Raw genomic sequence first — 13,239 nt, 5'->3', positions numbered from 1 at the left:
ACAGCCCAGCACAGGCTGGCACAGGCGCCGGGGCCGTCTGCTGGAGGAGCCGGCGAGGCGGGCGGGGAGAGGCCCTTTCTGGCGGAGGTGGGCCTGGAGCCACCGTTTAGCACGCCCCCCAGAGTATCCCGTGAACCTGGCCCGCGGGAAGCCTCCCCGAGCCTGACCAGCGGCAATGAATGAGCGGCCGAGCGGGCGCCGCTGGCACAGCCAGCCCGGGGCTTCAGCGACGAGGCCTGTGTGGCTGCGACCCGGGGACCCAATGCAACCGACCGTCCGCCTTCCGCAGCGGGCGGGCGGGGCGGCCGCTGCTCGGACTCGCGAAAGGCCGCGGCCCCGGGCGGAGCCCACCGCATCCTGGCCCCGCCCCGCCCCGCCCGCCCGCTCGCGTCCAGCCAATCGCAGGGCGCGTTGCTGGGCGGTGAGGCGAGGGCTGGGCCTGTGGGCTGGCGCGTTGTTGGGCTGCGGCCGCTGCAGGCCGCACCCAGCTCTGGCGGTGGGGTTGCGCCGAGGGCGGAGGGGGCGGGAGGCCGGGCGGGTCGGAGCTGCGGGCTGGGGTGCGCGCGGCGGGCAGGGGGCGGAGCCGGAGCCCTAGCGGGAGCGGACGGGCGGCGGCCGCACTCGCACCTGGGAGCCCGCGCGCTGCCCGCGATTCGCCCCTGAGGTGAGGCCCCTGCGCAGGGCGGCGGCGGGGCCCGTAGCGCGGCGGAGCGGCCCAGGGGCTTCAGGCCGGGCCCCGGGCCGGCGGCGGCGCGGGGGGTGGGTCCGCACTGGCGGGGGGCCCGTGGGGGCCGCCCCGGGAGGCGTCCCCGTCGTTCGGCCGTGGGCCCTGGCCGGGTGCGGAGGGGCCAACGCCCTGCAAGCTTCTCTCCACACGGGCTTGTCTGTGGGGGCGCCTGGGCAGCTCGTCTGTGGGCTGGGCGGGGGGCTTCGTGGTCCGTGTGGAAAAGCAGGGTCCGGGCCGGGCGTTGAGTCAGCCTGGTGCTCGCGACGGCCGGGCCCGTGGTCCGAAGCGCGGACGGCTCGAGATGTTTGTGCATAGGCGCAGACAGACTCGGGCATCCGGATCCTGCCTGTCAGCTCTCGGTTTTTAAAAAACGACAGCTTCTGCGAAAAAGGGAAAAGCCAGACCTGCCTGCGAATGGTAATAAGGTTGTCCTGCAACTTTATTAGTGAAGGCTGTTGGACGTCTTCGCCCCTCCTTCTCTTTCCTTTCTTTTTCGCTTTGTTTTTTTTGGGGGGGGGAGGGGTGTCAGAGGGTCTCTGCCTCTAACAGTTTTATTATTGCTCTTGTAATTCATGGCTCAGGATATTTTGTAGGTGCTCATTTCATGCGTACCTACCTTGAAATAAATATTTTGGTTAATCTGAAACTGCTGGTGGTGTGACCATCTGAATTTGCCTAAATGACATAAAGCAGTTGTCGTATCTCCAAGAACCAGAAACATACCTGATAGGTGTATGCAGTGCTGGAGAGTTACAGAACGATTTTTTTTTTTTGCATGTGAAAAATTGATTAAATCTTAATGAGGATAGGAAATACGCTGCTGAAAGGTCCACCCTGTCTTCTTTGCAAAACACATCAGTAAAGGCCCCAGGTGAAAATGAGTCAGAGTGGACGAGCAGGAGTTCAGCAGGCATCAGAGAGGGGAGGGTGCACCAGGCAAAGAGGGTGAATTGCATGAGGGTGAGATTGTAATCAATGGAGTCTTTAATTAATGGGCAGATGCCAGCGCACGTGTGAATTTTTTTTAAATCCAAAATCGTAATATACCCCTTTGACTGACTGTGGGGAAAACGAGAACAGTAAAGTTGTTTTTTAAGGAAGTGGATGGTTTTGGCAGTCAGAGCGCTTTTCAGAGTTTTGATGTGGTTTACGGCAGGACAAACGATATTTTACTGCTTGTGTGGTTTTAGTTCCAGAGGCTCACCGAATGACAGGAACCTAAATTCTATCCAGGCTCCAAAAGGTGGGATCGTTTCCTTTCCAAAATCTGATTACTACAGCTAACCATTTTCTCTTTTAACTCTTTGATATTGTCTGATACTGACAAGGTTTTGTTTGGTATTCAGTTTTGTGTTACTGCTTTTACTATAAAAGCTGTTTCTCTTGATGATTAGGTTTTGGTTAGTTCTTTCAAGTAGTCATTGTACTGAGTCAGAAAAGTAAATATTGAAATGCTTTAAAAGATGCTTTTTTAAAAAACCCTGGAAAAATCAAATATCCGACCAGTGTTAAAATTTTCTTGATTTTCTCTCTTTCTTATTTTTTTTTAACAGTTTGAATCAGGGCCCAAATGCTATGCGTACATTGTAACTTGTTTTAATCCGTAGGCTCCTCCATCTTTTGTTATCTCTTGTAATTTATTTGTTGCTCAAATTGATGGTTTGTCCTGTGGAATTACACACAGTCTGGATTTTATTCTGTTTTGTAGTTAACTATACAGAATCTGCTGTACATTTACTGTAATTTGGTTGGATCTAAGGCGTGATCCGATTCAGGTTGGATTTATTTTTGTCAAGAAGACTTTATAGATTAGTATGCAGATAAAGATGAGTAGTCTTCTTGCCAGTGTTTAGAGTCAGTATTTCTTGAGGCATTGAAAAATGTTGATATTTTAATTATATAACTTAATCATTTATTAGCTGGAATATTTCTATAAAGAGAAATTTCCCCTCCGTAATTTAGTTACCGTGAATTATAGCTCTTTTAGGAAATGGAGGATAAATGCTTAATTCCTCTCTTACTAGTTTTGGAAATAATAAGCTGGCATCCTCCAGAAGTAGCCAGTGAATTCTGTACATGTATTTGTGTCATTGTGAACTCGTGGATTTAAACATATTTGATATGGTTCAGTCCATTGTAGATCCTTATTGATACTCAAATTATTGCATCATTGTCCAGTAAGAATTTGTTCAAATTGGCTCCTAAATCCTTTGGACACAACTCTAATAGTCTTTGTTTGATCTTCTTTCTGTATGACAAACTGTACCAGACTCATCTTATACATTTTCTGTCCCAGCCCTGGAATTGTCCATTTTTTCCAAGGAGCCTTGGTTTCTTTTAATGAAAAAATAGTATTTAGTAATCATAGTCTGTGCCCTGAGGTTGTTCATTACCACTAAATTGATCATTGTTTCCAGGTCTTTTCAGTGCACACACATCGTGGATTACTGACACTTTGACAGAGTTGTGTTTAACCTTCTTGATCTTACACCTGTATCTTTTTTCCCCTAAGACAAATATCTTGATTCTAATTACTCATTGTTTTATCCGACACTGTACACACATTTCAGTATCAGAAGAATAATACAAACACTACCCCCAACTAATAAAAACTGTTTAAGAGGGTTTTTTTTTGCATCCTTATTTGGAATATGTAGTTAAATTACTGTGTTTTGAAGTCACTTAGAATAGTTACTCCATGATTTTGCCTCCACTAGATGTGTAGTAGTCTTTTGTTTTTTATTTTGCTTTCGACATTTAGGAGTTGCTTTTTTAAAAACTGAGGTGTATTTGATGTACAACAGTATATAAATTGCAGGTGTGTAATACAATGATTTGTAATTTTTAAAGGTTCTATACCCCCATTTATAGTTATTATGAAATAGTGGCTAAGGAATTGATTTTTTTAAATTTAATTTTGTTTTCTAATTTTGTAAAATATTAAAAGGCTTTCAAGGTCAAACATAAAACGAGATGCAACCAGCCCTCCGTACCCGTGGTTCTGCAGCATTGGATATGTAAGGCTGACTGTAACCCATTCCTTCTTTTCCCTATGGATTACCTTTCAACTCTCTTCACGCATTTTGCACTGCCTCCCCCAGTCTGTTCTCTGTATCCATGAGTTTGGTTTTTTTGTCTTGTTTTTAGATAAGTGAAATCATATGGTATCTGTCTTTCTCTGTCTGACTTATTTCTCTTGGCATGATGTTCCTGAGGTTCATCCATGCTGTAGACTGTGTCAGGATTTTCTTTGTTTTTAAGGCTGAATAACATTCCTTTGTATGTATATGCCACATTTTGCTTATCCATTTATCCCTCGTTGAACACTCGGTTTGTTTCCACATTTCAGCAATTGTGCATAGTGCTGCTATGAACATGGATATACGAGTGTCTCTTTGAGACCCTACGTTCAGTTCTTTGAGGTATATACCCATTATTAGAATTGCTGGATCATATGGTAATTCTGTTTAAAAAATTTTGAGGAACCATTGTACATTCCCACCAGTAGAGCAAAAGGGTCCCAATTTCTTCACATCTTTGCCAACATTTGTTTTCTTTTTTTTTGATAGTATCCATCCTAACAGATATGAGGTGGTATGTCATTGTTGTTTGACTTGCATTTCTGTGATCCCACCATGCTTTTTTTCACTTAACATTTGGCATCCATGCCAGACTGTAATATAGACATATTACTCATTCCTTCTTTCAGTTGCTTTGTGCTTCTTTACGTGGTTGTATCATACTTTATTTAAGAAGACGTGACTGCTTTTAATGACTGTTTAACACAAGTGTCTTGTCCGGTAGTGGCATTTTTTTCTTATACTGTGATTTGGTGAGAATTTTCTGGTACATTTAAAATTATCAGAATGGAAGGAAGTACTTCACAGGGGTGTGATGTCATGCTCTGAAATTCTGTTCTATTGAGAAGACTAGCCTTCTCTGTTACGTGGTAGTTAACAGCTACAGGTGTTGAAGACTAGTTTTACATTTTAAGTTTTTTGAACAGCTGCTATTTCAATCCCTCAATTGCAGTGATAATTTGGGGTTGGTTTCATAAATGCTATTTCTGAGATAAAATCATCTGACTCATATAGACACAGTAAGTTCATTATTAGTCAAGTTGTTAACATCCCATTTTAGTAATCTTTTTCTGTTGTTTCCTATTGTTCTCTCACTCATTATAAATCTACATATTCACTGAATCCTGAGTATTTAAGCTTTAAGATCTAAAATATTAGACTCATAGGTTATAGTGTGTGGAAAACGAAGCCTACAAGTATAGTTGTTAATGCTGTCTTGCTGTCAGCTCTGCCTTCAGAATACATCCTGAATCAGCCCTTCTGTCCCATCCGCACTGTTACCACCTGGGTCCCAGCAGCCGCCTTGTCTCCCTTGGACTGCTGCAGCAGCCTCTAGCTGGTTTCCCCAAGTCCTTTCTTCCTGCTTACTCTCCACCTGGCAGCTAGGGTGACTTACATGGTGTAAATTAGATCATGTTCTGTCTTGCTGAAACCCTTCAAAGGCAGATAAAGCGGTTGCCTCTAGGGAACTATGAGGCTGTTGGGCAGGGGTGGGACAAGACTTTCTTTTCTCTGTATAACCTTATAAGTCTTTCAGATTTTGACTCATGTAATTGGATGATGCACTCACAATGAAATAAGTAATTTTACAAACAAAACAAAGCAACCCAATGACTTCTCGTTACATGTAGAACAAAATCCGGATTCCTTGTCATGCTCCCGTCCTGCCGTTCTGCTTCCTCAGGTATGTTGCGTTCTCAGTAGCCTTCCTGCAGCCTGCCTAGCTCGTTTCTGATATGGAGAGTTGCATGTTGATCCCTCTGCCTAGAACAAGTGCTTTTACACCCCTCCTTCTCACCTTTCAGGACTCCGCTTAAATGTCTTTTAAAGAATCCTCCTTAACTGCCCTCTTAATGTAGGTTTTCCCTGTCACTCACTAACTCAGACACTTCTGTTCTTCAGTTTTGATTGTCTGTTTACTTTTGTTTTTGCTTCCACAAGAATGATACTCCATTAAGGCAGTGGATATTTATCCACTGTTTAAGCTGACCCCTCTGTGTTCTTGCTAGAATGAGTTCTGAGTCATAGACTAGGCTGTGACACTTCCCTGTCAGAGCTTTCAGTGATTCTCCATGGCCCGTCAGCCCCGAGTTCCAGGACTAGGCTTTCAAGGTTTGTCCTCTTCCCTCATCTCCAGTCTCATCTCTTATAGCACTTTGGTTTCGCTTCCCACTGTGTTTTGAGCACTTAGCATGACACCTGGTAGGTGCCCAGTAAGTATGTGGGGAATGAATGAATGATTTAGGATTGGTCTCTTTAAGTCTTTGTGAAATTGTCACACAGTTAGGAAAATGACAGCTAAAAATAAAAGGCCATCAGGGAGGGCTACATAAAGAAGGTAGAATTAAACTTGATACTGAAAGCTGGACTCAGTGGGCAAAGAAAAAATGGCATTTTGTGAAGGAGAAATGGCAGGTTTTTTTAGACTAAATTTTTTGTAGCCACGTTTTATGGCAGCGGCTTAAACACATACACAGAGATCCTACCTAGACTTGAATCCTGACCCTGGGCCAGGTGGTTCAAATGCATTCCCTGATTAAGAACTGCTGCTTTATGGCCTTGCTCTTAGAACAGTGGTCCCTTGCATAACTAGTGTTGCAGTGGACCCAGGACTACCGTCTGTGAAGGTGGGGTTACTTACCCACATTGGGTGCAGCGTTTAAATGACTGTTGAAAAATAGGGATACCATTTAGCTGGTAACATAGAATTCCTGAAATTCAGTTTAAACTGGAATTTTCATCTTTTTAAACACTTGCTGTATGCTAGTCATTGTACTTTTTATATATTATCTCATTTAATCCTTAAAACAATCCTATTGCGTAGATACTATTATCATTTTTTTCAGTTGAAGAAAACCAAGGAAGTTTAAGTGATTGCCAGGGTCCCATAGGAGATGGTGGTGCTGGGATTCAGACCAAGGATGTCTAACCCCAGAGATGATACTCTTAGCCACCAGGCTGTGCTGCCCTTCGTCTGTATATTTTCTTCATCCTGTTACTTAGTCACTTGGCTATACCCGTGGGCCCTGGGCTTCCCCGTGAGGGCAGGTGCTGAGCCTTGTCTAGTGCTCTGTTTCCCCAGGCTTGCACGGTGCCTGGGGGAGAGCAGGTCCTTAAGAATTATTTGTTGCAGTAGTGATCTTCAGTTAATTTTCAGAAAGCTTAGTTTTCAGAAATAATGTTCATGGCAAAATTAGAGGCCCATCTGTTCCCTTAAGGCAGGAGTCGGCGAACTTTCTGTAAAGGGCTGGATAATAAATACTTCAGGCTTTGAGAGCTGTGTAATCTCTCAGCTACTTAGTTCTGCTGTTGCATGAAAGCAGCCATAGAGGATTCGTAAATGAATCAATAACTGTCCAATAAAACCTTCCTTATGGGCTCTGAAATTTAAATTGATTTCATGTCTGTCGTTATTTATGTTCCAAAAAATTTTTTTTAGCCTTTGAAGATCTGTGTTAGCTTGTGGCCTTTATAAAAGCAGGCAGTGAGCTGGATTTGGCTTGGGAGGTCGGGCATTTGCTGATTTCTGCCTGGAGTCTAAATTTTATCATTAGGTCCAGTTAGGTATCTGCCTTCTGGACTGAACTGTTTCGTCTGCCAGTGGACCTTCTTTTACTGCATCCTGCTTCGGCCTGCAGTGAGCAGCTGTGTGGGAGAAACACTACCCTGAGATGTCACATGGTGTTGGCTGTAGGGCAGTCGTTGGGGGTCTTGTCCTTTATAGTAAGCGAAATACTATTCTTTTCTTCATTAAGGAATCTGTTTTACTTTTCTTTGAGTAGAACTTTCGACATCATTATTCTAGTTGTATCCCAGAATGAATTTTTATATTTTGTATTTGTCCTTTAGTTTAATATATTTCAGCTGTGGTTTAATAGAAAGAGCTACTTGGAGTTAGAAAGGGCTGGTTACACATAGCTGTGTAACTCTTTTTGCCAAATTAATCTTTTCTGTGTGTGTTTTGTTTTGAGGGGGGTAGGTAACTAGGTTTGTTTATTTATTTACTAATTTTTTTTTTTTTTAACTAGGGATTGAACTCAGGACCTCATGCATGCTAACCATGCACTCTACCTCTGAGCTATACCCCCCCCCCAGTGAATCTTAAGCTAGCATTATACCTGGCCTAGAGGAAGAGCCTAAGGAATGGTGAGGCCCCTTTCCTACCCCCACCTCCACCACTTCCTCCACCTCACATCCTTGGGCAAATCACTTCTCTTTTTTCTGAGCTTCAGTTTTCCCATTTATGCAATGGGTATGACCATACCTTCCTTATCTACTTCAGAGAGTTTGTATGAAATTAAGTGAAAAAGTACTTTGTAAGCGGTAGATGCTGCCCAAGTGTGTGATTTATTATCCTATATTTAGATTATACTTGGGAGCAAGAAAGGAGAGAGGAACCATTACTAATGGTGCATTAACTTCTCTTGAATGCACCTCCAACAGTTAATCTCATGCCTTTTGGGTGTAAAAACATTGTACTGAAAAAATCCGATGCTGTGTGTATTATAGCTAATCTTGCCAGATGAAATGACAGAAACTTGCTATACTAAATTACAGATTTGCACCCAAAGACTTGGAACTCAAAACCGTGGGACTAAAGTCTTTCAGTTTTCCCTTTAAAGATGCTGCTTCACTGCCGTCTTGCTCATGTCACCTATAAGCAGTCTGCTGCCATCTGTATCTTGTTCTTCTACATGCGTTGTCTTTTTCTTTGGCTGCTTTCAAGACTTTCCTTATCACTGGTTTTGAGCAATTTTATTTTGATGTGCTTCTGTGTTCCACAGTTTTTTACGTGTATCTTGTGCTTGGGATCCATTGAGAGCTTTCTTGGATCTGTGGGTTTGTAGTGTTCATCAAACTAGGGAAAATTTTGGCCATTTTTTAAGAAATATTTTTTCTTCTCTATGTCACCTCTTTGAAGAACTCCAGTTTCATTCAGGTTAGACCATTTAAAGTTGCCCCATGGCTCATGGATGCTCTGTTTGTTTGTCTTTTCTCTATGTGTTTTGTTTTGATTGTTTTTTTATTGCTCTATCTTTAGATTCACTCCTCTCTTTTCTACAGTGTTTAATCTACCGTTAATCTTGTTCAGTGTAGTTTTTTATCTTATGTTGTAGCTTTCATCTTGAGAAGTTCAGTTTGTATCATTTTTATATCTTCCATCTTTCTGTTTGAGATTTTGAACGTACGTAATACCGTTGTACTCCCTGTTCTGGTGATCTTGTCCACCAGTTGTAACTTCTTTCTCAGTTCTGGGTTGGATTTGATTGACTTAGCTCCTCGATAGGGTATATTTTCCTGCTTCTTTGCTCATCAAGTAATTCTTTGCTGGATTCCAGACATTGTAAATTTTTCGTTGATGGGTTCTGAATCATGATGTAGTCCTATAAACATTCTTAAACTCTGTTCTGTTATGTTAGCAGTAGGACTTTAAAATTTTTCCTGTGTTGGAGATGGTGAATGGCACCATTTTTCTTTTTACACAAATTAAATTCCTAGCCTTCTTGAGAAGCTAAAGTCACTAAAACAACACCACCAACAGAAACAGTTTATGTTTGAATCCTAGAAATCAATTTGTTTTTATCTTCCCCCATGCTTTGGCAGGTTATTTTGATAAGGAGAAGGGATTTCCTCGTTTGAATTTCCTGTCTTGTAAGGTTTTAAAAGCTGAATCTAAGATTTGGTTAAGTAGCAGATTAAATTTGCTAATACTTGTTTAGTTTATTCAGTGCTTACTAGCTATCACATGGCTCCTTAAAACATTTAGGAATCTTAACATAGCATAACATTAAACATTAACAAAACTGTTCAGCAGTTAATGTTTTCTCTAACCCTCCGTAGGCGGGATACTTGGCTGGCAGGGATGAAGGGAGGCGAGTTTAATTCAGTCTGCCCTTTGAGCTTTGTTTATCCCAGAAGCACCTTTTTAAGCAATTGTTATGACTAACGTATGACACTGGTTTTGATCCCTGTTAGCTTAAAAGTGTTGAGCCTATTTGGTACGATTTTATATGAATTTATGCTCCATAGGAAAAAGATGGCATTTTAAATAAAATAGGACTGGAGTCTGCAGGCCACTTAATTTTTAACTGAACAGTGACTTGAGAACTTGCTCTTCCAGGATAAAATGGCAACAGTCATTTTAAAATAAGTTACTTTGCAAGAATATTTTCCATTCTGTAGCTTTTATTAACTTGCATATCAGTCCTGTCTCTTCACACATAGGTATTGAGCACCTCTAATATGCTGGGTTCAACTCTGGGCACAGTGGACAGAGCAGGAATGAGACGCACAGAGGTTGAGACACATCCCCCTCTCTGGGGAACTTACGTTCTAGAATGAGAGATAGGTAATAACAAAACACTGTAGTATCAGGTAGGAATAATGCGTGAAGGCCATGGCGGCAGGGTGAGGGCAGAGAGATGATGCCGCAAGGGCCTGTTTCACATGGGGGTAAGGCAGGCTTCTCTGAGGAGGTGACAGTTCGTCAGAGATTGAACCTGTGTGCATCTGGAGGGAAACGGATGGGCAGTGGAGACACATCTCACTGCACACGGCTTCTTGTTGCCTGTTGATGGCAGCTGCTGAAGGGGCGGGCCACGTGGGCCAGACTTCTGGAGGAGAAAACCCTCGTGGGCTGTGACCTAGACGAGGGACCTGAGCAGGTGCTGTTTTCCAGTTTCCCTTTGCACGCCTAGTGCCTGGCACTGGGGAGTACAGGTGTGAAATTGAGGTTTTTGGGGAGCCCGTCTAATGGTGACAGAGTTATTGTCCGTAGCAGCATACTTAAATAATCATGAAGTAGTCACAGTGATAGCTGCAGGAATTTTTATCAGGCACTGTGTGGGAAGCATCGTTACCCATTTTGCAGATGAGAAGCTATGCGACAGGTTTAGTGACTTGCCCAAGAGCACACAGCCAGAACGGTGGTATGTACATGACCTCCTTTAAAAAATAAAGTATTACACATGACGAAACCCACTTTGCTCCTCCTTAATACGTCTTTGTGAATGCTCAGTAACAGCACACATGAATCTATTCCATTCTCTTTCATAGTCTCAGGTATTTCATTTTACGGATATTGTATAATTTATTACTGCTGCTGTATTGAGATTTGATTCCCAGTTTTAACTGTTACAAACTTTTTCAGTTGATACTCTCGCATCTCTGTCCTTGGGCACTGTGAAGTGTATCTGTAGATACATTCTCAGAATTGAGAGTACCTGGTCAAGGATATTGGTGCTTTTAGTTTCCATAGCTATTTCCAAATTACCCTCCTAACGAGTTATACCAGGTTATACTCCCACCAACTGCGTGTTTCCACCACATAAGAAAGTGGAGGTAATCATAGTGCCTATTTTGCAGTTACTGTGAAGATTAAATGAACTAAATACATAAAAGGTATCCAGTAAGCTGTCAGTAAATGGCTGTTATGTATTACAAATACAGTTATTAACCATATTCCTGAACCTCATTACCAAAAATACTGTCAGCCTCCGAGCTGCTTCGGGAGGTTGGGAAGGGGGTTTATATAATCGACCACAGCAGCGTACACTCCTCAGATCCCGTACCCGTGTCAGAACAGTTTGCTCTGTGCTGGGGCCCGGGGGCCTGGGGGCCCAGGGCTGGGAGCTTGCGCTTGGTGTCAGGGGTGCGACCCACAGGCACACGCGCGTTTATGCTCGGCCCAGGCCGCGCTCGGTGACTGGCCTCAGTGGAGGTTGGCCCCTTGTGTGCCTCTGCAGCACCCTGGGATGGCAGCTCTGAGTGTCTCCATCGGGAGGAGGAGGCCCCCACTTGGGAGGGACCTTTAGAATATCCTGTCTCAGACTCTTGGTTCTCCCTTTCTCTTATTCGGAAAGACTTAGTTTAAATTTACCCCATTGATCGACTTACTGAGAGTGATTCAGGGAGCTCCTCACCTAAACAAGGAGTTTTTCTCATCTGCACGCTACTGCCTAAAATGCCTTGTGGAGGAGACAAAGCAGTTGGTGGTAAGAAGTGAACAAGTCTTCAGCCAGAGGGTGTGAGTTTACTGCAGGTTCACTGAGGGTTACCCAGCAGTGGGTGATAAAGTCACTTAACTGCTCCCAGTCTCAGTTTTCTCTGACACAAAATGAAGTGGTTATAAGATGCAAAGAAGAGAATGTTGTGAAAACTCTCTGAAAATGCAAATGCTGAGTGAAAACATACATTTACAGAAAAACTTGTACATGAATGTTCATAGCCGAAAAGTGGAAACAAACCCAATAATAAAGAATGAAATACTGATCCGTGCTATGCATGGATGAACTTGGGAAACTTCATGCTAAGTGAAAGAAGCCAGAGAAAGGCTGGAGGGGAGGGAGGAATAGGAATGGGGAGTGACTGCTGATGTATGTGGGGTTTCTTCTTGGGTGTTGAAGATGTTATAAAATTAGGTTGTGTTGATGGTTACACATTTCTGTTAATGTACTGAAACCCAATGAACTGTACACACATGAATTTTATATGTGAATGTCAAAAAAGCTGTAGAAATGCAAATGCTGCATTAAGAATTTTATTTTCACTAAAGTCAGTTGTCAACTGTTGGTTGGGGTATTAGGGACGTAGTGTCAGGATGCAGTTCCAGTTGTGGCACTCAGAATATGTAGCCCTGGGCCAAGTTGGTGAGATTCTCTGAACTCATCTTTTTCTTCTGTTGAAATAGGAATAGTAGTAGTACGAATCTTACCTAACTAGAGGTGTTGTGGGCCCGTGGTGAGAGGGCTTCTGAATGTGTGTTGTATGTAGGTTTGCTATCAGTGCTTTCCTTTCCCTTCCTCCTTTAACAGTGTACAGAGGAGGGAGAAGCAGATGTTAAGAGGAAAAGGCACAGAAAAGCAATAATAAAAAAAAAACCCTCTTTACTAGCTACTCCCACTCTCTTTTTTTAAAGCTCTGTGCAGGGATAGTTTTGTTTGTTACAGCTACAGTATTTGCAGTTTGCAGGAACTTTGTGGTTAAGCCATTCTTTCTAAGATTTAAGAATATTTTAGTTAACAGGCCAGCCTTGTTCCCAGGTGATACCATTAACCGAGTTGTTACTGCATAGAGCCTCAGGCAAGAAGGGAGGGTAGAAACGGTGCTTGAGTCTCATGGAATGGCTCCCTTTAGGGGTGAGTCTACTTTAGTAGGAGAGATGTGAAGTTAGTCTGCTCCCTTAGGGGGAACTTAATAACCCCACCTTCCAGATACTCTGTCTTGGTTTATTCTGAGCATCGTCCCTGGAACTGAAGCACAGCGCTCTTTGGCAGAATAACCACCAGGAATGTCACTGACCTAGAATGTCTGAAATATTGAATGTGCACCATTTTCTGCATAGGGCGTTTGACTGATGGATTGATTTGGAAAGCAGGGAATTTCTTGAAGGAAACATTTCTTTTCCAGATTTTAGTCAAGCGATGATGGTAT

At 43.1% G+C, this 13,239-nt stretch overlaps 1 protein-coding gene across 10 annotated transcripts in view; it reads left to right on the top strand.

Annotated features, from left to right (window-relative positions):
• The first annotated feature begins 465 nt into the window (after nt 1-465).
• The window catches only part of ADD1 (adducin 1), a 74,877-nt gene continuing 62,103 nt past the window's right edge, over nt 466-13,239 (top strand). For 7 of the 10 annotated variants that reach the window (XM_031438505.2, XM_031438494.2, XM_031438484.2 and 4 more), the window contains exon 1: nt 516-664. The gene's annotated coding sequence lies outside the window, so the exon portion shown is untranslated. Of the gene's footprint in view, nt 665-964; nt 1,145-13,239 lie in introns of those variants that run through there. The other 3 variants (XM_031438500.2, XM_031438558.2, XM_064488616.1) reach the window with 3 other exon arrangements.

This window comes from Camelus dromedarius, chromosome 1 (assembly GCF_036321535.1).
Source record: "Camelus dromedarius isolate mCamDro1 chromosome 1, mCamDro1.pat, whole genome shotgun sequence".
NCBI lineage: Eukaryota > Metazoa > Chordata > Mammalia > Artiodactyla > Camelidae > Camelus > Camelus dromedarius.
This window is presented reverse-complemented; position numbering and strand designations above follow the sequence as displayed.